Raw genomic sequence first — 24,938 nt, forward strand, 5'->3', positions numbered from 1 at the left:
CCGGGCCCCTCTCAATCCAGCAGGCTTATTGGAATAGGAGGATCATTTACCTTCAGAAGGTCAGTCAGGACATAGGCAGTAGGGCCAAAGCTACCCATTGGTATGAGGGACATTTGAATAAATCTCCTATACCAGGCGCTGCATAGCTCTTCCTCACCTGCAAAGGGAAAAGTGGATTTTAAATGAAAAGCAGTCTGAGCGCACCTGTTGTTATTTTTAGCTACATTCATAGGTAGAGAGAATTACTATTGTCACTAAACTCTAAAGGGAAATAAGAGCTTTAGTAAGGCAGCAAGAGTCACCTGCTACTTTTCTTACTATACCTTTATCTTAGAAACATTTTCATTCATCACAAGAATGATGGAGTATCTAAAGAAGACTGTATATAGTCTTTGGAAGAACAAAATGTAAGATGACAATACTATTCCCTGTTCCACATCTAATTTCCATGCCACTTGAAAGCAATGTGTTTTCAAGGCTAACTCTCCTTTCATGCAACGTGATGATAAGATATACTAAATTTTCATATGCTCTACTTGGAAAAATTAATTTCTTTTGGATTGTAATTGCTTTGGATTTAATCTTGAAGTTCATGACTGTAATTTTCAGATGATGTGAATCACTGTAGAGGTTTTGTTAGTCATTTGTTTGGAATTAGTCTTTTCCATTCACCGTAATTAATTCATTCGTATTGGGTATGCTTTGCATTTTTATGTTCTTTACGTTTTACTTTGGAGAATTAATTGGTAGAAAAATTAACTCCAGCTAAACTTCAGTGGCCATTGTTGTTTTTCAGTTATATCAGCCTAGAATTTCACTTTAAAATGACCTTTTCATAAATTTGTTCCAACCATCAACACATTGTGGGTTTTCATCCATCCTTGTACTTGAACAAGAGCTCTTGATAACTCAGATGAGGGAATAAAAGCCTTTCTTTGGATACAGTGATAAGGAGTGGCAGGAAAAGACCTTAAAGTTAGGTAAGGTTAATCCTTAGAAAAGACACAAATCAGCAGTTTTTATCTACGTAATGCTTAAAAATCAGTAGGTACTTTCATTTTTCAGCAAATGCTCTCTGTAATTTTAGTTTTCAGTAATATTTTAGTTGAAGGGTGCTTTTAATTTCCTGGTGTTTTTTCTAGCTTTATTGAGGTATAATATACAAATAAAAATTGTATATATTTAAGTTGTATGAGAATATTTTATATATATGTGTGTATATATATAATGACATGATATATATATGTGTATATATGTGTGTGTGTGTGTGTGTGTAGGGACATGATTACCACAAGCAAGTTAATTAACACGTCCATCACTTCACATAGTTACCATTGTGTGTGTGTGTGTGTGTAGGGCCATGATTACCACAAGCAAGTTAATTAACACGTCCATCACTTCACATAGTTACCATTGTGTGTGTGTGTGTGTGTAGGGCCATGATTACCACAAGCAAGTTAATTAACACGTCCATCACTTCACATAGTTACCATTGTGTGTGTGTGTGTGTGTGTGTGTGTGTGTAGAATACTTAGACAGAAATGTGTGGCAAGAGTGTAGGATGTTGTCTGTTACATCCAGGTGGTAGATTCATGGCTTTTAAAATTTTATTTATTTACCTTTTTAATTGAAGTATTTACATAGATTTACATAGATTTATGGGGTTTTGAATGTCAAATCCTTTCATTTATCAAATTGTTTTTTTTTTAACATCTTTATTAGAGTATAATTGCTTTACAATGGTGTGTTAGTTTCTGCTTTATAACAAAGTGAATTTGCTTTTGAAGTTCTATCTGGGATACCCAAACTCTTTTAAGGGAGTCCAAGGACACAGATTCCTGAGTTTTACGCCTGTGAGATGGAAAATGGTGGTGGTTCAATGCTGCTTCCTCTCTAGAGACTTCCCAAGGCAGTTTTGATGATTACTTTGTATCTTCTGTTTTGGAGGCTTCTTGGCTTTTTTATTCCCTTTATGTGGCTACCGTCCAGTTTATACAACATCAGCCCTTTCTTCTGAGCACAGACTCGCCATCGTCTAGACCCATCACCCCTTCTTGCTTCTCCTCTGTATTTCCGGTCTGTTGCTCACCCCACTGTCAGCCACCTTGAGGCAAACCCCACAACTACCTTGACATCTTTCCTACCCCAGCTCCACTTCTTAAAAAGGGAGACTTTGGCCCCCTGACTGCATCACAATCTAATATTTAAAATATGTATGCTTGAAAACTTCCCTAACAATTACCTTTGTAAGCACTGAGTTTCCTCACAGTGAACTGTACAAGCATGCTGGCAGAGGGGAGCTAGCACTCCATGTGGACTCTCTGAGGCTGATAATTAAGCTTCTTTGAGCCTCAGTTTCTTCATCTCAAATGGGAAATACACTAGGACCTTTCTCACAGATTCTCACAGAATCTCACTGGGATGCTTTACAAGATAAAAGATGTGAAAGTCTTTGTTTTCTGAGTAGTAAGATAAATTATATTTATTATGAAGGATTGTATTGATTGGTAAAGAAGTGTGGGACATCACTTTAAAATAAGCAGATTGTTATGCTTAAGCAGGGTTGGCAGACTGCATGCAGTGGACCAGATCTAACCTGCCCCCTGTAGAAGTAAATAAAGCTTTATGGGAACATGGCCACACCCATTTGGTTACATATTGTGTATGGCTGCATTCATGCAGGCTACAATGGCAGGGCTGTGTGGTTGTGGTGGAGATCTTATGTACCATGAAACCTAAAATAGTAACTATCTGGCCTTTTGTAAAAAGTTTGCTGATCTCTGCTTAAAAAAACTACCAAAAAAAGTGTAACTTTCTGGATATCTTTCTAAATTCTTACTGTCTACTCTTCAGTAAGTATATTAAATTATATACTAGGTTATGAATTTGATCCATTTAACTGTTATGATTTTAATGAACAGTTAAAGTTTTTCTATATAATACCTTGCATCTGCACACGTGTACTTTCATGTGTTCCTACACACACACACACGTACACACACGTACACATACCCCTAGACACACGTCCAAGAATCTCCCTGTAAAAGTCAGGCAGTTTCTACCCATTATCAATGTAAAAAGGGCTTAAACTACATTGTGATAGTTCAAGGACAAGATATAAGCACTGAATAAAACTTTAATCTTCAACCTCAAAATGACTTTCTACATAATAGTGTCTTAGTTGATGGAGGGAAAAAAATAAAATGGAATCACTTTAATTTGCACTTAAGCAGATTATTTTTCTGGTATGATTATGAAAGTTAAAAGAATACATGCACCAAAGTGCATCTTAATATCATAGTAAATGTTTTAGTTTAATTGCATTCTGGTCTGATGGACTCTGAGGGAGTCCATCAGACCAGAATGCCAGGACGGCATTCGCTGCTTAGTGATAGAGACAATCCTAATAGAGCCTAGATAGAAGCGGCCCTTTCAGACCTGATTCAGTCTGTAATTAAAAGAAAAATCTAAAAGTTGTATCTCTAAGTCACTCTACATTCCTTGAGAAACACAGAAAACGTGAAAATTCAAAGTCTTTAAAAGAACTATAGTTTTTGTTTTTAAATTGAAGCGTATCTTGTCATCAACTAAAACTAAAGAAATGTATTAAACTGAATATTGTAATGAGACAGTGTAACCACCCTCTGCAACACATATTTGACATCTTAATTTTCTTGCCTATTCTAATGTAGAAAGAATCAGCTCTTCGTTCATCATAGAGCTTTTACTAAACTTCAGTATGTAAACTTAACGATGAATGATTAAGACACACCAGGCCAACTGGGAAGGCTCTAGTTTTCATTTTCAAGAACCATAAAAAGCTTTGACTTGCAGCTGTTAGAGGCAGGTTAAAATATTATCAGAATACCACCAACTTGCAGAGCACAGCTGATATATTACTGGTGACTGTAAAATTATAGCATTGTCCAATCCAGGAAGCAGATGGTCCATCTCCCTTGATTTGAGGAGCGCTGGTCGACTACAAATTTTACTTGCTGCTCTAGGCTTGGTTTTTACCATTAGCTTGGGAGTTACAGGTTTCTTAAAGTCATTGCCAGGTGACAGATTGACCTGTTAACAAGTCACTTTCTCAAAAAAATTCATTAATGCGTTTTAATCAGAGGGCCAGTTGCAACTGAATATTTTATTAAGTACTAGTCTTGCTTTGAAGAAATCAGTAAGTACTCTCACAAGCCAATTTACTGAAATAGGCTTTTACAAAACTTGAGAATTTAAAAAGAAACATGAAAATTTTTGGAAAAAAATAATTTTTTTAAAATCGACTGAAGATATTAAGGCTCTTCGTGTTTTAGTCCTTTTTTAGCATGTATAAATAATAGCACGTGATTTTCTGTAATTTTCTGTAAATGAGTAGCATGTATGTAATATACACAAAGAAAATATGTCATAAATCTGGAGCACCTTTTATAGTAGGTGACTTACGTGGATGAGGCAAAGTACAGACACATAGAGAAGGCGCTCTATTGGGGGCAGGAACCCACCTGATACAGAGGCATCTGTGGCTTAGGAGCCAATGAGATTTACATCAGGATTTTATCTGTATAGCGTGGAGGTCACATGAAGCAATCTCTACCCTATCTTTTTCATCTAAAATATCAGAATTTTAACACTTTGATTGTGATTTTAATGGACATGAGGATGTGTTTACATATATATGTATAATATATATTATATATATATTAGATTTTGTATTTGAGGAACATTTCCATTAAAGGCTTGAAATTTCAGGAAGTTTAAGAAAATCTTTTAGCTGAATACAAAGCTCTCGGAAAACAATCACCTATAAGGCATTTTGTTGAACAGGTTTTAAGAATTTGATGAGTCTATTTTGTGAGTCCTAAACTGGAGTGATACTGCCTCTCCTTTCAAAGAGAGATAAAGGAGTCGAAGAATCAACTCCAGGGAGAGATTTTATTTTTAAGGTGAAAATACAGGTACTAAATAGAATTTCCTTGATGCTAGTAGATCAGTATACTTGGTAAAGCTACTCGATACACTAATTCCATTTACTTAAATGAGACATTCATTCTTTTTTCGAGCAGTACACTATCTTGGACCTATTAATGTTTCAGAACTTTCTTGCCTTAAGTTGGCAGGTGCCTATGTGCACCGGTGGACCGTGTTGCAGGCTGATTAACTATTGCTTTTACACTTGTCACTTCTGCTTGGAACTGTCTACCACACCTGCCTTATTTCTGCCCGAGGGAGCCCCATGGGCCTGCATGGCTCTTACTACAGCACAGTCACTCCTGAAACATGTTAATAGATTGTGACAAACACTAAGATAATACATGGCAATGTGGTTTCATGGGGTGATTGGTGGCACAACAGTATTTAATGTGATACTCATTGAATTCTCCAGTGGTGTTGGGCTCATTGCCCAGTTATATGTTAAAAAGAATAATGACATATATCAGGTTGGGTTTTCAGGCGGCCGTTAATGGCGGGCTAACTCCAAAAGTTGGGAAGAGGGCAGGATGTACAGTTTATTTTATCACCCTTAAGATTTTTGGAATAGACTTTCTTTTCTCATTGTTTTCATTTCTTAGTCTGTACTAGATGCCCGTAGAATTACGAGGTTTTGTTTAAGTCAACTTTGTCTTTACCATTCCCATAATTTAATTGATTTATGTATGTATTTATTTATTTGAGGATCAAGCTCTTTAATCCCTTGATAACGCTGCCTCAACACATCAGGCATGTCATTAAATTAGAAAAGAAAGAAAGGATTGAGAACATTTTTAGGACAGACGTAATAGGAAGGAGAACTTTATTCCTGCAATGGAATAGTCCTTCAAGAATTTTGCTTAACTGTAACTGGATATATATACATTTTATTTTTTTTAATGTTGAACACTTTACTTTTAAAAAATTTTATACAATTTTTAAAGGTTACTTTCCATTTACAGTTGTTACAAAATAATGGCTATATTCCCCGTGTTGTACAATACATCCTTGAGCTTATCTTACACCCAATAGTTCGTACCTCCCACTCTGCACCCCTATCTTGCTGCTCCCACCCTCCCCACTGGTAACCACTAGTTTGTTCTCTATATCTATGAGTCTGCTTCTTTTTTGCTTAACATTCCTCTTAAAATAAGTCTCTGGGGCTTCCCTGGTGGCGCCGTGGTTGAGAGTCCGCCTGCTGATGCAGGGGACACGGGTTCGTGCCCCGGTCCGGGAAGATCCCACATGCCGCGGAGCGGCTGGGCCCGTCAGCCGTGGCCACTGGGCCTGCACGTCCGGAGCCTGTGCTCCGCAACGGGAGAGGCCACAACAGTGAGAAGCCCGCGTACCGCAAAAAAAAAAGTCTCAATTAACTCCTTGCATTCTGTTTAATTTTATTTTAAATTTATATTTTAGGAAAAAAGTTGTGAAAGACTTTGAAATGGATGAAAATAATTGCTGGGTGTCTTCACTGGAAAGCTAGGCAGTACCTAGGCATGTTTCCTTGGTTATCTGATTCTGTGGGGTCTCCTATCTTATTATCTTTGAGCTATTTTACAACTCTGTATGCTATAGATAATTGATAACAATGCAAATTATTCTTGACAATAGACATACAAATTAATTTTGTCCCGAGGAAATACAACTGATTTTCAACTTCCAGCCCTACCCCGAACCCTCTTCCCAGGATAAGCCAGTTTTATATTTATTTGTAATTCATTTCAGCATTCTTTCTTGCTAGTATATGTGTGGTTCTTTGAATTAACTTTTGAACCAGTTATAACATCTTATTTACTGGTTCTCTCATTAATTAATTAGTTAAATATGATCCTCGATAAATGTTTATCTTATATTTGTAGAACTCATGATTAACCCCCTTTTAAAAGTTATCCTTTGATAATATTCTCTTTGGGGCAGACATTTCAGATGTATATACTGCATATTTATTGTACTCCAGTGTTGCTAGATAAATGATGATAATCTGGCTTTCAGAAAGACCACGTTCCAGGGAGATGAGTGCTAAGTCATCAAAAGAAAGTCTGTGAATGTAGGTAGTGTGGGTAATTCAGTTCTCACCCATTCCTTCCCTGTGTTCTTCAAAAAGGCTGAAATCTGGAGGCATTTCTTGGCTATCAAATTTGAATTGGCAGCTCTGAGGCAAACCTATGCTTTGCCATGAAAAGAGGTGAAATCCAAAATATGCGTTAGCCTAGAAAGGGAGAAGCTGGTGGTTCACATCTGAATTGCTACTTGGAAGAACATTCCAGTGATTTCCTTTAGCATCAGGGCTGAAGGAAGAGAAAGGAACAAGGGGTTTGATGTTGAGAAAGTTACAGCTCTAATGCCGTCTATGGCTTTGGATCAAGAAGGAAAAGAAACAAATATATATGTGTATGTATAAAGTATAAATGCACACCAAATATAAGTTAGACACTTTCCTATAGGTTGTTCTATTATATCTTCCCTGCAAGGCTGTGATTGGGAGTATTGTATCATGCCTGATTTTACATGTCACACAGCTCCTAAGTTGGAGTACAAGGATTCAAACTCATGCCTCCATGATTTCAAAGACCAGAAGTCTTAATGTTGATTTGCTAAAGCTCTTCCATTTCTTGGGTATTTTTTCTTTGTTCTTTTTTGTTTCTTACAGGAATGAACTTATGAAAATTTTCTACTTTGTATTATTTTGAATAACTTCTCAAAACCTATACCAGGATCCATGTGTCCCCAGAGACAAGTTGTACTTCAGGATTTGGGAGGGGGGGGGGTGGGTTCCGACTGCATTGAATCTGGAATAAGCCTGAGGCAACCTGGGCAAAAACTGTGAGAGCTCAAGAACCCAAGAGAGTTGGAGAGAGATACTTCTGTTAGACTTGGGCAAAGAGAGAGGGGGTAGTCACAGATGAGAAAGCACTCATGGGAGTACAAACCAATTTCGTTTGAATTCTGGGCTCACTACAGAGGAGCTCTATGACCTTGGGCCTCACTCCCTTCAACTAGTAAAAATTAAAGATAAAAATATTCAACTTTTTAGGGCAAGGAGGGACTGAAATAACTCATGACAGCACTACCGGGTAACTTCAAGCTGCTTTTACTCTTGTCTCGGACCCAGAATCTCCACCCGCCCCCTTAACCACAAATCACCAGAAATAGGCATGCAATCAAGGGAAAAAATAGCATGCTTGCTAAGTGAAGGCAGTTTCAAGAAGGGGTGGGCCTTGGCAGTAAGTTGCTTCACCCCTACAGATGAGTAAATAGGTACAATAAAACCTAGCTTGGAGGTTTGGAGTGAGGCGAGCTTGCAGGGTATGAAGAAGACTGTGTATTATTTCCTTTGTTTATTGGATTATTGTTCATTATAATTATGGTCACTGTATTTCTGTATTATTTCCTCAGTCCTGGTGTTAATCTCTCCCCCCAGGGCATAGCCTTGAACAAGCTGACTTTGGTCTACTTAACATGGAGAATGAGATCCATGCTTGCTGGCCTTATACTTGTACACACTGTTTACTCAAGTCACTTTAGTCATCCAAATACCATTCTTAATTTGAATCCAATATTATTCTTAGCTTTTGAGACACTCTTTTAAAGATTGAGACACTTATGCCCAAAGGTTATCTTAGAGAAAGAGAAGCCATCATGCTTGAAGCTGGAAGAGAGAGTGAGCTTGGCTACATGCGGACTTCTGTGAAATGGAGGCGGGCTGATGCCTTTATGACCTTTCAAGCACAAGAGTCTGGTGTCTTTAATTCTCTCTCACAGTGTGAAATGTCACAGTATCTTTACTCAAACCAGCTCTGGATGTGGGTGTGTTCCTTGCCATGTGCTGGTGCAATTTTAGTTACAATACTTCTGCAAGAGTTGGTAATTCAACAGAAGACTTTCTTCAGAGGAACTAGAAATGAGCAATTAAAGGTCATTTTTGTTGAAAATGGCCTAGACCCTTCTTAATAGTAAAATTCAGATCTGGTTGTTGGCTTGAACGAGAGCTGTGGTCTTCTCAGCAGGATTTGTTTAAGGATGACGCCTATGGAAGTTGCAAGCATGGCTAGATTCCACCGTTTCTTGTACATACCATGTCTCTATCCTATGGCAGGGCAATCATGAAAAGCAAAATTAATTTGGAGGGAGAAGAAAGGAGAATTTGCTGTGAATCCTAAGAAGATGTGTGCTTCCAAACGTAAATTACAGCCATTTGCACAGCGAGGTGATGAAACAAATTCTTGCTCTACCATTTGCTCTCCACGGTACATTGGGCAAAGTGTCAGGAACATGCTCCCCAAGAGGTAGCTAAAGATTCTTCTCACAAAATGTGCTATCAGAAACCCATTGTCTAAGAGAGTGTGTTGGAAAAGAAAATGAAACGGAGTGTCAGTGAAATAGATTAGCTTCTAGGAGATTGTCTGGGAAAACTGTCAGATGTTCTTCTAATAGGTTTGTACAGGTTCACTCACCTCTGACTCCCTGCCTTATTTCTGGGAATTTCTCCAGGAAATTGGAAGTATTATGCAGTGTAAAGGATTGGAATCTCCCGGGCACTTTAAATGAGAAACTGAACTAATATTTCCTCTGTTCGGGAGGAATTCTTTTTCTCCACCGACCTCAAAGCACTCAGCAGAAAGACACCTGGGAGGATGGTTGAGCTTGGGGTCAGTCAATGGGATTTGCAAACTGGAGTGCAAGGCTGATTTTCTGCAGAAAATTCCAAGGTGGTTAATTATTTGGAAGTAACAGCAGACACTCAAAGACATGACTAAAAGAACGAGTGGATGAATGTACAGGTGTTGTGAATTGAGGAATGAAAAAAGAACCAATGGTTTCAGCTCAGTGGTTCACACTGTACTCACACTTATGTATTTGCCTTAAATATCTTCTGTCTAGATAAAGAATGTAAAATATTGTAGGAATCGTAGCGTTAAAAGGGCTATTAAGTTCATTTAGTCCAACTCTCCTCCAGGGCAGATATCTCTTCTAGAACATTCTAGTCTTGGCAGTTGGTAGGTAGTTACCAAGAGATATCCATCCATGAGTGAGAGCTTCCTGCCAAATGCAGACTTGTCCACCATCCTGCACAACTTTTAAACATCCTATCGGATTCTCTGAAAAAAAAAAAAAAATTCTGTTTACAGTGAAATAAGCCCAGAACCCAAATCCTTCTTACTAGAAACATGAAGTATTGTTGTGCAGTATTAATATACTCTGAATTTTCTAAGAATATGATTATGATGTAAATCCAAGAGAAAATTGTGTTTGTTTCATTTGGAGATTTTTGTCAAGAACTGTTAGTTTTTCCAGAAAATCTTATCAGTGGGAGCTATGCCATTTGTAATACGTGATGTGCTTGCCTGATGTACCACTGTTAGTCTGTCTCTATACTGTTGTGTTTGTAGTGATAGTACTTGTAGGTCAAATATCTATTTCTTTTTTTTTTTTACTGCCGTGGCCTCTCCCGCCGCGGAGCACAGGCTCCGGACGCGCAGGCCTAGCGGCCATGGCTCACGGGCCCAGCCACTCCGCGGCACGTGGGATCCTCCCAGACCGGTGCACGAGTCCGTTTCACCTGCATCGGCAGGCGGACTCCCAACCACTGCGCCACCAGGGAAAACCCCCGGAATACTTCTTTTACCTCAAGTTTAGCCATGGCACAAGATGACATACTTTCAAATTTTCTCCTTTAGATTCCGGTTGGGGTATTATATTCATTTAAAAATTATGTGTATGGACAGTTATACTACCAATAGATTTCTATAAAGGAATGTAAATGGGAGTTCAAATTAATTACTTAAAAAAGGAAGTTTGGGGATTTCCCTGGTGGTGCAGTGGTTAAGAATCTGCCTGCCAGTGCAGGGGACACGGGTTCGATCCTTGGTCCGGGGAGATCCCACATGCCACGGAGCAACTAAGCCTGTGCACTACGGAGCCTGCGCTCTAGACCCCGCAAGCCACAACTAGTGAAGCCCACGCGCCTAGAGCCCGTGCTCCGCAACAATAGAAGCCACCGCGATGAGAAGCCCGGGCACCACAACGAAGAGTAGCCCCCGCTTGCTGCAACTGGAGAAAACCTGTGCTCAGCAACGAAGACCCAACACAGCCAAAAAAATAGATTAAAAAAAAAAGGAAGTTTGATTCAATCCACTTAAAAATCGCTAGTACAGACTTTGCGTTTGTGACAGTTACTGGGGCCTTCACCAGCTTTGCTGCCTTCTCCTAGATATGCCATGATTCAACAATGATTCTCTTAAATTATTTTTTATGAGTGAACCTAATATTCTTGCTTTTTAATTTTATTTTAAAAAACCTTTTTTAACACCTTTATTGGAGTATAATTGCTGTACAGTGGTGTGTTAGTTTCTGCTTTATAACGAAGTGAATCCGCTATACATATACATATATCCCCATACCTCCTCCCTCTTGCATCTCCCTCCCTACCACCCTCCCTATACCACCCCTCTAGGTGGTCACAAAGTACCCAGCTGATCTCCCTGTGCTATGAGGCTGCTTCCTACTAGCTATCAGTTTTACATTTGGTAGTGTGTATATGTCCATGCCACTCTCTCACTTTGTCACAGCTTACCCTTCCCCCTCCCCGTATCCTCAAGTCCATTCTCTAGTAGGTCTGCATCTTTATTCCCGTCCTGCCCCTAGGTTCTTCATGACATTTTTTTTTTAGATTCTATATATATATGTTAGCATACGGTATTTGTCTTTCTCTTTCTGATTTACTTCACTCTGTATGACAGACTCTAGGTCCATCCACCTCACTACAAATAACTCAATTTCATTTCTTTTTATGGCTGAGTAATATTCCATTGTATATATGTGCCATATCTTCTTTATCCACACAGTGTTCATTGCAGCTCTATTTACAGTAGCCAGGACATGAAAGCAACCTAAGTGTCCTAATATTCTTGTATTCTACTTAGTGCAAAGTCCATTACTTACATTATTGAGTCAATTTTAATTTTATTTATTTGCTGAACCAAAATATACTGGGTGCCATTATGGGTCTGGTACTGAGCTAGGCAGTAGAGGCACAGCTGATGAAGAAAACACAGTCCTATTCCTCAAGCAGGCTGTGCTCCTGAGAAGGACATGGATGGACAGACTGGTCATTGCAGTGCAGTGCAGGGCCATGTGCACATGTGCTGGGACAGCAGGAAGTGGAGTGACACTTCACCTATACTCAAGAGTCAGGGAAGGCTCAGAATAAGTGGTGTTTAAGCTGAGACCTGATGGATGAGAAGGGATGAGGGGCAGAAGAAGAGGTGCAGAAGAGAAGCTCATAGCTTTCCATCTAGAGAGAGAATAGCATTGCCAAGGTCCAGAGTATAACTGAGCATGATAATTTTGTGCTCCCAGTATTTGTGTTTGGCACAGGACTTAAGGAGGAGTGTGGCAAGAGGTGAATGGAAATTAGGCTTCTCCATAAATAACTGCAACTCAGATGCATTGGAATGAACACTATAATAAATGCACAGACCAGGAAGTAATGCAGTTATGTGGGACGTGTTAGATTAACCTCAATTAAGGTAAACAGTGTACATTTCTTGGAGGAGAAATTATTTAAATTCAGGGGATTTTTCAAGAATTAAGAGTGTGAACCCCCCAAAATTATTACCCAAAAAACTATGAAGAAGTCCTGGGAAGACAAACTCAGTAACCCAGATCAAAGAACTTATGCATATATTGTTATTATATAATAAATTGGGCTAAGTTGGACTTCTATCGTCCATGTGTACTCGATGGTCTACACATGTGCTTATGTATATTTTCTCTTCTAATACAGCAATGTTTAATATAGGAAGTCTAACGACAGAGTATGTAATTTAATGACAAATAACCATGAGGGGATGCATAGACATAGATGAAAGTTACATTTTGAAGCAACATCTGCCCTCCAAAGATTAATTATCCCACTGTAGCCTTTTCGTCAAAACTAGGGCCTGATTCAAGCCCATTTTCCACTGATGTCTTATTCTGCAGAAGCCAATCTGGTAAAGTATTTCCTTAGATTAAATGATATTGATTTAATCAATTTAATCAGTTATTTTGCATATTTGGATTTTAAGGGCTGGGTAAAAGCAACACGACACGTGGTTTTCATGTCCATTGTAGGATATAGGAAACTATCGATTCTACCTCCTTTGAGGCCAGTGTGAGAAATATATTCTCAAAAAAGAGACTACGAAGAAGAAAAGGCTGTGATTATTCCTCGTGTCCCTTAAGTGTTGACTTTTTATTCCTATTGAGATCTGTTTTAAGTTAAAAATAAGATACTTCTTTAAAACAGTATGTAAAGGCATTTTTAAATTGTCTTTAAGCGGCATGTTCTTTAAAATTCAATTTGGTCTTTCATTTCTCCTTTAAATATATAGGGATATGTGCTTTAATTTCAGGAGAGTTTTTGTTCCTTTCTCTTCTGAGGTTCTATACTCCTTTTGGTTTCAAACCATGGCTGGGCTTTAATCACACAAATTTTTGAATGATAATGCTTGACTATACCACTGTCATCTGAACACTGACATTTTAAAGCCCCAGGTTGGAAAGGATGATGGAATTTATTATAGCATCTGAAGTGGTATCATGTTAAAATCTAGGTCCCCATACACAAATTTTAGAAAGAGACCTCTTGCCCTTTATTAATTGCAAAAGTGACACCAGGGGAAAGGACTATCTCCTTTTTGTAGGCCTCCCATCACTCACCTGTGAAATAGAGGCTGAGGGAAATTTACCTATGGGCATCCGTCTTAAATGATTAGTGGGAGTTAAAGTAATTATTATAAATTATAACAATTTACAGCTCTATGAGTTGTAAAAGGTTAGATATTACGGAGTTTCATTGTCATAAAGGCAGACATTTAAAGAAATATACAGTTATAGACTGTACCATAGATCTTCCAACATTTCTAGTCACTTTGCCTTTTATTACTTTACTCTATATGATATGATCAGTGTTGCAATCATGGTTTTTACAGATGCCTACTAAAATTGCAGTATTTTATGGGAAAGAAAAATAATTTTTCATCCTGGCTTACATGCAGTTCAGTTTGATTAGGTTCTTAATCACTCTCACCTAGCCTCGGCCCCTTTACGAAATTGGTCTGCCCTAGTTTACAGCCATCGGGCTTTGAACAGTAAATCCTAAGTTCTCAAGTGAGCTGTCATATAATTTATTAAGAATGCTGATCTGCTGTTATCAGGGTCAAAAACAAGCCCTTTGTAGATTGCTTTATTGTATATCACCACAGGATCACCAAATTCAATTGTAAAAACGGCTAACTCTGAGTGAGCAAACACGGGTGTGGGATTACAGTTGCAATAAACTTGAAATTCATCACCATCTCTGGATGAATTTGTAGGCGGCAATTGGCTTGATTTATGCATATGGGTTACAGAACAAGAGAGACATAAGTCAGCATCTCTGGTCAGTTGACATGCAGACGGTCACTGGGAACCGGTGACTGGTGAACTGGAACTGGAACTGGAACTGGCGCCTGGATTTGGCAAGCAGTCTCGAAACAGTATAACTAGATTTTTACCAAGCATGCCCATAATGATGCCATTCAGGCTGTAGAATTGTAGATATCTTTGAACATTTGAATATGAAGTTTTTTGGCAGTCCCTAAGACAACATGGCAAATGAATTGTGAGCAGGCGTGAGATTGGCAACATATCTATCAGTGCTACTTAAAACCCCGTGTTCTAGATTAGCAATTGTGGGTCTCTCTTATGGGTCCCAAGACGATGTGTCTATGAAACACAAGTGGAAAATAAGCCTGTATAAAATTTTTTAGGAAGAATGGTAAAGATGTCTCAGACATCTCTAAGAATACTTCTAGGCAGGACATCTTGATATCATCGAAGAAGAAAACATGCATAGGATCAGTTCAACCTACCTAAAGAAGCATTGGCTATTTATAGTTTCACAAGTATGCATTAGTAAGTGGGCTTTTGGCCCTCTTTATTACTGCTTCAACACAGCATTGAACTTTGGCTTCCAAACTTTTTGCCTACAATGTACTATAAGAAATAACATTGTTAATTGCAAAGCAGCGCATACACAACGGTAGCAAAACCTTCACAAGAAACACCCTTAATTCACAGGATGAGCTCTGAAATACTCTATTCTGTTTTAAACATGAATGCTTGTGGACATGTGCTAAATGATTTCAGGTCCTGCGGTTTGAAAGATATGCAAGCCAGGGTGAAGTGAGAGAAACAGGTGAAACCTTTACTTGGATGTCCCTGCTTGCTATTGAAACATGAAAGATAGGCAGTACCACTACTGCTTGCCTAGAGATTAAGTAGGCAAAGTTACAATTAAAGAGCTTCTGTAATTAACGCTGTGCCTGTAAGAGTCCTTAGCAGCTGGAAGGTGACTGAATGGTGAGAATTACGTGCTTTTTACAACAGATCTTATGCTTATCTGTAAGGTAGTCTTAATTCATAGATATATCTTTCCTTGCTGGACTCCAAGCTTCTTAAGCAGACTCTTCTTATCCCTTAGCACCAAGCATAGTACTTAACCTGTTGCTTGTATGTTATAAACGGTAATTGAATAAGTGAATGGATGGATGAACGACTGAGGAGAACAAAAGAGTCAGATGTACTCATCATTTATTACAGAACTTTCCATGTGCCAGCAGCTATGCTAGGACAGTGAGTACTACAAAGGTAAATAAGACAGGCTCATAATGGCTGGTTTGGGGTATAATAGCAGTGGGTATGAGCAAATGGCTGTGGGATAATGAACCTTAGGTCTTTCATAACAGTCGCATAGAGGAACAGCTTCCTTCTCAACTCTGTCTCTGTGTCCTGGAATAGCAGCCACAGTCTGGGAATGAAAATTGCAAAATGTGGGTCAATCACTTTGGTTTACCCTTCCGTGACATTAGCCCTGCTTGTGACTCATGGTGACTTTTCCTTTAAGCACACCTATTAGCCATGGTCCCCACTCTCCAACGTTCCTGAAATAACTACTCTATTTCACGCCTTTTCGCGTCTCTGGGGAATTCTTTACTGTACGTTAGTAGCTGGAAATGGCTGGGAAGAGCCAATTTTCTTCTGAGGCAAATAGGTATTTGGCCCATAGATGTCAATGTGGGTTGCGGAAATGGCAGATTCCAATGGTCTAGGGTCATTTTAATTGAATTTGGGGACGTAACTCATTGAAAGAAAAAGCCAACCAACAACATACAGTACTTGAACTTCATGTCATGGTGCACCTGAACTGGCACATACCAGCCAGTGAGAACTCACTTAAATTTGCAGGAATTTTGGGAACCTATTATTAAGCACAGTCATTATTTAAAAACCACATCGTATAAATTTGCAGTTAAATTAATTATTAAGAATAGGGTAATAAATTCTCAAAATTTAGCACTTTCTAATCATTTTATTATTTTTTACACTCGAGGTCTTCATATCTGTATGGAGGAAGTGTTATGTGATGGTGTGTTGCTGTACACCTGTTCCCAACTTGAAATTCAGTAACGTCATTTTGATAACTAGAAATGAGAGAATTTATACCTTGGAAATTGGAAAACTACAAGTCGGGGCTCCCCTTCAAAACCTAGAGCTGGTTGTTAAACATTTGCCAACACAGCGCTGACTCCATCTCCAGTATCTCAGATACTGGCATTGATGGGCACTGAGAAGGGAAAAAAAAAGAATAAACAATGGTTCTACACTTTAGTAAACAGATAATCATAGCCAATCGTAGTAAGTGCCATTGTAGATGGTTTAGGAGATAGTAGAGCCAGTACACAGGTTTCCATACGTTCTCTTTTCATGGAGTTCTTAGTCTTAGTGTCTGTATCACTCATGGTTCTTCAGAGAAACAGAACCAAGAGTATATATCTCTCTATCTATATATAGAGAGGTGCACACACACACACATGCTATACCACCTACATATTTATGTGTGTACAGTGTGTGTGTGTGTGTGTATATATACACACACACATACTGTGTAACCTACATATGTGTGTGTGTTTGTGTGTGTGTGTGTGTATGTGTATGTGTATACACAGAGAGAGAGAGAGGTTTATTTTTAGGAACTGGCTCAAGAGATGTGATTGGGGGGCCGGCAGTTCTGAAATCTGTAGGGCAGGCAGGCAGTCTGAAAACTCAAAGCTGATGTTGCAGTCTTAAGGCAGAATGTCTTTTTCTCAGGGAAGCCTCCGTTTTTGCTCATGAGGGTTTTCAATCGATTGCATGAGGCCCGCCCTCATCCAATTATAGAGGGTAATCTCCTTTACTTAAAAATCAGACATCTTAACCACATCTACAAAATACCTTCACAGCAACACCTAGATTAATGTTTAATTAAATTACTGGGTACCGTAGCCTAGACACATTGACACAAAAGTGTAATTTTTCTGTGATGCTCCTAGGCTAGAGGAAATACTATTTTACTTCTTGTTAAATTCAAACAACTCACTATTTATACTCTGAAGAACTTAGTAGCCATTTGAAAATATAATACACATAGAATGTAAGAAAAAGATAGGTGTACATCACAACGAAAGGGGAGATGAGGGCGTGAGGTTTCTGATACCTTGACTTGGCTTTTTGGTTATCTTGTTCTCAGACACCTACAGATTATAGCTGAAGTTTTCCGTACTTAGATAACTTTCAGTTTGATTTTGAAAGACAGAAATAGTGAGATCAAGATTTCTTTACTGGACTTCACTCTCGGAGAACTATCTTGAAACTAAAAATTAACTTTTTGGATGTTGATGAGATTTTATTATCATTTAACTTCTTCCTATATGAGCATTTTATATTGAACATACAACCTGGTGAATGTAGTACTCAGAGGAGTAGGAAAGGAAAGGTCCCCTTGGGAGATTGCTGAGTTTATCAGAATGGCTATTTATCAGAAGGTGAATCTCTTGGGAAAGCACGCTCATTAATTCCACTGTCCATCTTTCCCCAGTTCATTTTCAATACACCTCTGGGGTGGGTACTGCCTTTTGATCATTTCTCACTCCAATGTTTTTCTGAGTATATTAATACTTGAAACAATTTTTAAATTAATTTTCATTGGCGTGTAGTCGCTTTACAATGTTGTGTTAGTTTCTGCTGTACAGCAAAGTGAATCAGCTCTACGTATACATATATCCCCTCTTTTTTGGGTTTCCTTCCCGTTTAGGTCACCACAGAGCCCTGAGTTGGGTTCCCTGTGCTGTACAGTAGGTTCTCATTAGTTATCTATTTTATACATAGTATCAATAGTGTATATATGTCAATCCCTATCTCCCAATTCATCCCACCCCCTTTCCCCCTTGGTATCCATGTTTGTTCTCTATATCTGTGTCTCTATTTCTTCTTTGCAAATAAGATCATCTAGATTCCACACATATGTGATAATATACGATATTTGTTTTTCTCTTTCTGACTTACTTCATTCTGTATGACAGTCTCTAGGTCCATCCACTTCTCTACAAATGACCCAATTTCATTCCTTTTTAGGGCTGAGTAATATTCCATTGTACATATGTACCACATCTTCTTTATCCATGACAACAAGATTCAGAGATACGATGAGAAGAGGCTGAGAAAACTCAAGGAATGACAAAATAATTCATCTCTTCCCTTTTGCTGTGACCTAGGTGCAAAAAACTTTTACTCTTATTAAATACCCTTCCTCCTTTGGATTTAGAACAGTCAACTACAACAGTGTGATTCATCAGTTAGCTTTGAGATTACATTTTACATTGGCTTTGCATTAATTTTTTTACCAAAAAAATGGTGTAATAAGTTGTGTGGCTATTTTGTGGCATATTTTGAATTGTGGAATCACATCGTTGTTAAGATTTGCTGTTTTCCCTGTGAAATTTAACCACAATTTTGTTGAGCTATTTCCTATGCCAAAGAAGACAAGTTGCAGCAAATAATGTTTTTTTCTGAAATCTTTCTATTCTTTACTTTTTTAAACAAATACTGGGAAAGAACATGCTATGTATTCTTGTGTGTGTGTATGTGTATGCACGCATATGTGTCTGCACTTACAAATTACTGAGGATCGTTTGTGTTAGGACAGCGCTTTCATTAAATGTCTCAAAATTTTACGTGCATGAATTAAGTAAGATATGTCACGTTAAGGCAAGGAGAAACCTCTTCTATTTATCGACAGAGTTAACAATTTTATAATATATTGAGTCAAAGTAAGATGTGAGAAAAAGGAAAGATCACTTTTGGCACTCTCACTGCTGCATGCTCTGTAAGACCATCTTGATTCAATCAGTGCCCATTCTCTATCCCCCAGACCCCTCACCCCTTGTTAATTCTAACCACTCTTGATTCTATGCCCCATCTTCACCCCCCAGACCATCAGCTTTTCTAAATAACAGAAGCAAGGAAATGGTAAAGACCCAAATCATTGACAGAAGATCTATGGAGGTGGGATCTATACCATCTAGAGCAGAATGTTTGAAATCGTTTCTCTGCAATTCTTGGAACAGATTTAAACAATTAACTCATGGGTGCCACTCAAAGGATTTATTTTTACAAAATGCAGAGTGAAAATTTTATAACTAAAAGCGTTAGTACGTAAAGTCTTTATCAGCAAGTTGACAACATCAAGGATGACACTATTATAGGTGACTCGAGTGATAAGATCCACTGAAGTATACCGAACATGAATTGAATTTCTTAGAACTTGTGTAAAAGTTTGAAGATTTGTCATCATGGTACTGAACAACTTTGGTAAAGAAAAGCAGCCCTTCACGAAATAGAAGGATCGTTTATAATAACGCTTCACAATAAAAAATGTTGAAGAAGTGCTTATTTGGAGGTTTGGGGAATTTGAACTTAAAAGAATGAACTAGAGCATACATTTGAAAAACGTTGCTTTCCTAAGGTCTGCCACTTCTTATTAGCCCATATAGGAATTTTATGACACCAAAAACTGTCCAGAGCTATTAGCTCCAATTTAAATTTTCTTAACTATCGGAAACTCTAGCTGTAAGTTCACTTATTCTAGGGTATTTTACTTCCCTAAACCTGTTTCCTTGGATTCTTTGCTCCAGTCAACTTCCCAGGCACTAGATGAACAAAATGATTGTTTATTTGAGGTGACATATCAAATGATGAGACGCTAGCTTGGTACCAGACACAGCTAATTGACTGCGGGGATTTTAATAGTTCAAGGATGAGAGAACTTTGGCATAGAACGTGTGCTCTGAAGAGGGCCAAGTCTAAGACAAATATTGCACTCTAATCAAATGGTATTTGGAGGTTCAGACGTTGAAGTGCTCTGTGTTGTGAGATCTTGCCATCTTCTTTGTACTTTTTAAAGTGTTTTGATTTCCTACCTACCTTCTAGGAAGTGCCAGGGTAGTAATTTCCCTCCACACTCCCAAACACTATAAAAGCCAAGAGTTTGTCTATAGTCTGTGAAATGTGACTCATTCGGGGTACTTCATTTTTGTTGTTTGTTTATTTGGAATGTGCATTCTGAGATCCCTGCGTGTCACCTCCGAGGGCAGAGAGTCTCCTGCAGGCGACCCACAGAAGCTGACTCCTGTGGTTAATGAGGTCCTCCTGTCTCCTGCTCTTTCCCACCGTGCCACTCACCAAGTCTATTCCTGGCAGCTTTCAGAGCCTGGGCCATCCCTGGAGGGAGCTCGATCTGGCAGAAATCACATTTCTGCTGTCACCTCAGCATCTTGGAGTGAAAACAAACACCTGGGCAGGCATTTGGGGAAAGGCGTTGTAAAGAGTGACACATAGTTGAAAGGAACATGTAGGAGGAGCAGCCCCATCTCTTCTGTCTTGGAAAACAGATGACAGTTTATGGTCTGATTGTATGTCCCCAAGCCTTTGCTCACTCTCTAACTTCCTGGTGGAACGCCTTTCTTCCACATTTTCGATTTCTTTTGTTTATTTTAGAGCTAATGAAGATTTCTGTAAAAACACAGGGACTCAGGAATTCACTGGCATGAACTCCAGGTGTCCTAAGAAAGCAGGCACCTGTGTAAGGTGATTTCCTGACCTTGTGTCTCATCTTGCAGGATGTGAACCTATCATCATGATTTGCACATAGATTTTTCAATACGTGTTTGATATGTCAGGGTACAGTCATCATAGTTTCAATCCCACATTTTCTGCCTGGAACCAGCTATTTAGTATCTTTATTATTAGTGATCTTGGAGGTGCCTGGTGGTACTCCAGTTGAGCTAAATATTGTATCTAGTTATGTAATAGATAACATCTAGAGAACCTAAGGGGATTTGAGAAAGGAGTGTGGGTGGGAAAATCTAAAAGGACAACACATTTTTCTCCCTCATAAATTACAGCTTTGGAAGAATCCCATTATTAATACAAATACTCTTAAGTGTCAGGAAGTATTTAAACTGAGAAAAGTTTCGTATTCTTGCTCTTTGGAGAAATTGGAACAGGAAGGGTGAGAGGTAATTCTTTATACAGCCAAGTAGCTGTCGTGTCTGATTTCAGAAAGTCAGTATTTCGGGTGTTACAGACCCTGTGGTCTCTGTCTAACTACTCTTCTGTTCTAACCCTAAAGCAGCCATAGACAAGGCATGAATGAGTAGGTGGGACTGTTTTCCAATAAAACTTTATTTATGAGAGGGGAGGGGCAATATAGGGATAGGGGATTAAGAGGTACAAACCATTATGTATAAAATAAGCTACAAGGATATATTGTACATCACAGGGAATATAGCCAATATTTTATAGTAACTATAAATGGAGCATAACCTTTAAAAATTGTAAATCGCTGTATTGTACACCTGTAACATAATACTGTACATCAACTATTCTTTAATAAAAACTTTAAAAAAAACTTTATTTATGGACAATTAAATTGGAATTTCATAAAACTTCACATAGCACAAAATATCATTCTTTTGATTTTTTAGAACCATTGTGCTCACAGGTCCTACAAAAACAGATGGTAGGCTGGCTTTGGCCCAGAGGCTATGGTTTGCACACCCCTGTTCTAGGGCCAAAACTAAAATAAATAAATGAACCTACTCACAACAAATTGTCCAGTTGTCCTGAGTCTTTTTGGCCATTCAGAGTCATCAGGTTGTTTTGGCAGTTAGCAGTGGCCTCAAATTAGGGGGAGAGAGGAGCTGTTCAGGAGTTTAATCCCTCCACAACATTCTCACCTAGTGATGTGTTAGGAAGGAAGCAAGGCTCAGTCTCAGTGGACCACAGGTTTCATGGGCGCTGGTCCTGTGTGTTTGGGGACATCGTCGTCGTCTTTTCCTAGGAACTCTAAGAAGAGCTTTGCACCGAAGAGTTACTCTTCCTATAGTACGTTTCGTCAACATTCTGGTGATCTCCCCATCTGTTCACTTTCTCTCTCCATCTTTTTTATCTCTGTCTCTCTGTCTCTTTCATTATCTCTCTGCCAGGGACCCGTACAGAGGAGGAGACATGAGTTGACTTCTTAAGGACACTTTAGTTCAATTAAAAAAATCTAACACTGCTTTGAGTTAATAGGGCAGCCTCTTACGTATATTTCCATGACTATATATACACACACACAAGAAATAAATCTGGTTTAAATTTGTCCCACTAAGAAGTATCTTTCTCTTTTTATTTATCACTTGACATAGAATACTGATTTTCTTGGAGTGATTAGAGATTATTAGACCTCCAATCCAATCTAATTTCATGAATGTAGATCCACAGGGTTTCTTCCACAAGTATCCTAAATACAACTATTTCCCTCAGGTCATAAAATATTTATTTTCTTTTGGTCAGTTTTTCACCAGAAGTCCCATGCATTTTGTTGTAAACTCAGTTGTAATGATTCAGAAGTAGAATGCAGTCCTGAGGTACTAAATCTTGAGAAATGGACATTTCATTTGTGCATAATATAGTAGGAAATGGAGTGGGGGGAAATAGGAAACGGAGTAGGGGGATTTAAGAAAATGGTTTATAACAGGTCAGGGAAAGGAACATTCTGTAAAGTTGTTAATATTAAATATCCACTTAATCTGGAAAAAGAGAGTTGTTCTTATCAGTTAGCCTTGGTATTTTATAAAAAGAAAATTAGTGATTTGTGGACCATTTGCTTTTGATAAAGCCATACTTATTCCTTCCCAGTGTTTTCAACTCTAGAACTACTTTTCTGAATGGGATGTATCAGAATCACATGTGGGAAAATTTCAAAATTCACCTTGTTCTATCTCATCTCTTTTTGGCATGGTCAATACCTTCAAATAGGAACTCGTCAGGAGTGCACCTGTAGTTGAGCAAATTGAGTTACCACTCGATGTAGCAAGTGAGGATACACCATGGAGAACCAAAGGGTTTCTCAGTAAGAGGGACTTCAACAGAATCTTCTGTAGGATTTGGATTTGGGTGGGTGATGTTGGGAAGGGTTCCAAGAAGCAGGGCCTCACCCTAGATCGGAGGCTGTCAGAAAGCAGAGGTAGTTCTATAATAAGGTATCTCAATAAATGTGACCAGCAAGGAGGGAGACTAGGATGAAGATCAATCTGTAAAAGGTAAAGAAGTACAGAGGCTCATTTTGCCTGAGAGAGAAGGTGTTTAGTACTTTGGAGATGGCACAATCACCTTGTTTCTGTCTGTGCTGAGACAATTTGTTTTAAATTAATTAATTAATTTATTTATTATTTATTTTGGGCTGCATTGGGTCTTCCTGGCTGCGTGCAGGCTTTCTCCAGTTGCGGCGAGCCAGGGCTACTCCTTGCGGTGTGTGGGCCTCCCACTGCGGTGGCCTCCCTTGCTGTGAAGCATAGGCTCTAGGTGTACGGGCTTCAGTAGTTGTGGCACATGGGCTCAGCAGCTGCGGCTCGCGGTCTAGAGCGCAGGCTCAGTAGTCATGGCGCACGGGCTTAGTTGCTTCGCGGCATGTGAAATCCTCCTGGCCCAGGGCTCGAACCCGTGTCCCCTGCATTAGCAGGCGGGTTCCTAACCACTGTGCCACCAGGGAAGTCCCTGAGACAAAATTTTGACGTGGCCTTGCTTTGTCTCATTTCATCCTCGTCTCAGGGTAATCTTGTCTGAGGTGGGTGTTCTGTGAGATTGTTTAGGTGTAATAGTTACGGTGACCTGGCTGTGGGTACCAGGCAGGCTGGCTTCCAAATGTTAAGGGCAGCTTGTGTTTTCTTTCTGAATATCTACCCCCTGCCCTCCTTTCTGTCACCACTATGGTGGCTATTACTTTCTAATGACATATTTCCAAGTTTTTATTACAAAATATTTTAAATGTATAGAAGAGTAATGATAGTAATATAATAAACACCATGTAAATATCAAGCAACTTATGAAATAAAAGATTATAGATAAAAGTTTTTGAGCATTTCTCTCAAATCCTAATTCCTCCTGGGAGGAAACTGTTATCTTGAATTTGATGTTTATCATTCTCAAGTACAATGCATTTTCCTTTCCTTTTAAAAAAAAATATACCTAAGATATTTTATGGTCTCCTTCCCTTCCAGGAATTATATAAGATCTAACTTTAATACAGACCCATGATTCTTTTTTATTCTGGGGTTGTTTTAAGTAGGCACTAAAGCATCCAACTGCATGAGACAGATACCCTATACTTCAAACAGGGTCATGGGGACATAATTTTATATAAGAACTGTTAAACATTATAAATGAATTGTAATCATTGCATCAAGCACTCGTTCATTTGGTTTTTCCATGCTCTACAGTGATTTTAATCACAGGGACAATTTGTTGGTTTTATTTAGCAAGATGTTGGGTGGATTTTCCTTCTTCCTTCTGCTGGCTCCGTTAAGCATTTTTGACACTGAGGGAGCTGAATCAATTGGAAATTCACATTTTATGCAATAACAGACCATTTTAATTTCATGAAGCAAGGGCTTGGCTTCCACTTGCAAATAGCACCGAAGAAAGCCATATTGTCAAAAGAAGTGGCCCAGTATATCGAGAGATAAATCTATTGAATTAAACCCAAGACTTTCATTACCTTTTGCTTTACATTTCCATACAACATA

At 38.7% G+C, this 24,938-nt stretch overlaps 1 protein-coding gene across 1 annotated transcript in view; it reads left to right on the forward strand.

Annotated features, from left to right (window-relative positions):
- Window positions 1-24,938, forward strand: part of GPC6 (glypican 6) — a 1,061,298-nt gene that overhangs the window by 243,044 nt on the left and 793,316 nt on the right. The window lies entirely within an intron of this gene.

Source organism: Neophocaena asiaeorientalis, unplaced genomic scaffold (assembly GCF_003031525.2).
Source record: "Neophocaena asiaeorientalis asiaeorientalis breed wild unplaced genomic scaffold, Neophocaena_asiaeorientalis_V1.1 scaffold141, whole genome shotgun sequence".
Lineage (NCBI taxonomy): Eukaryota > Metazoa > Chordata > Mammalia > Artiodactyla > Phocoenidae > Neophocaena > Neophocaena asiaeorientalis.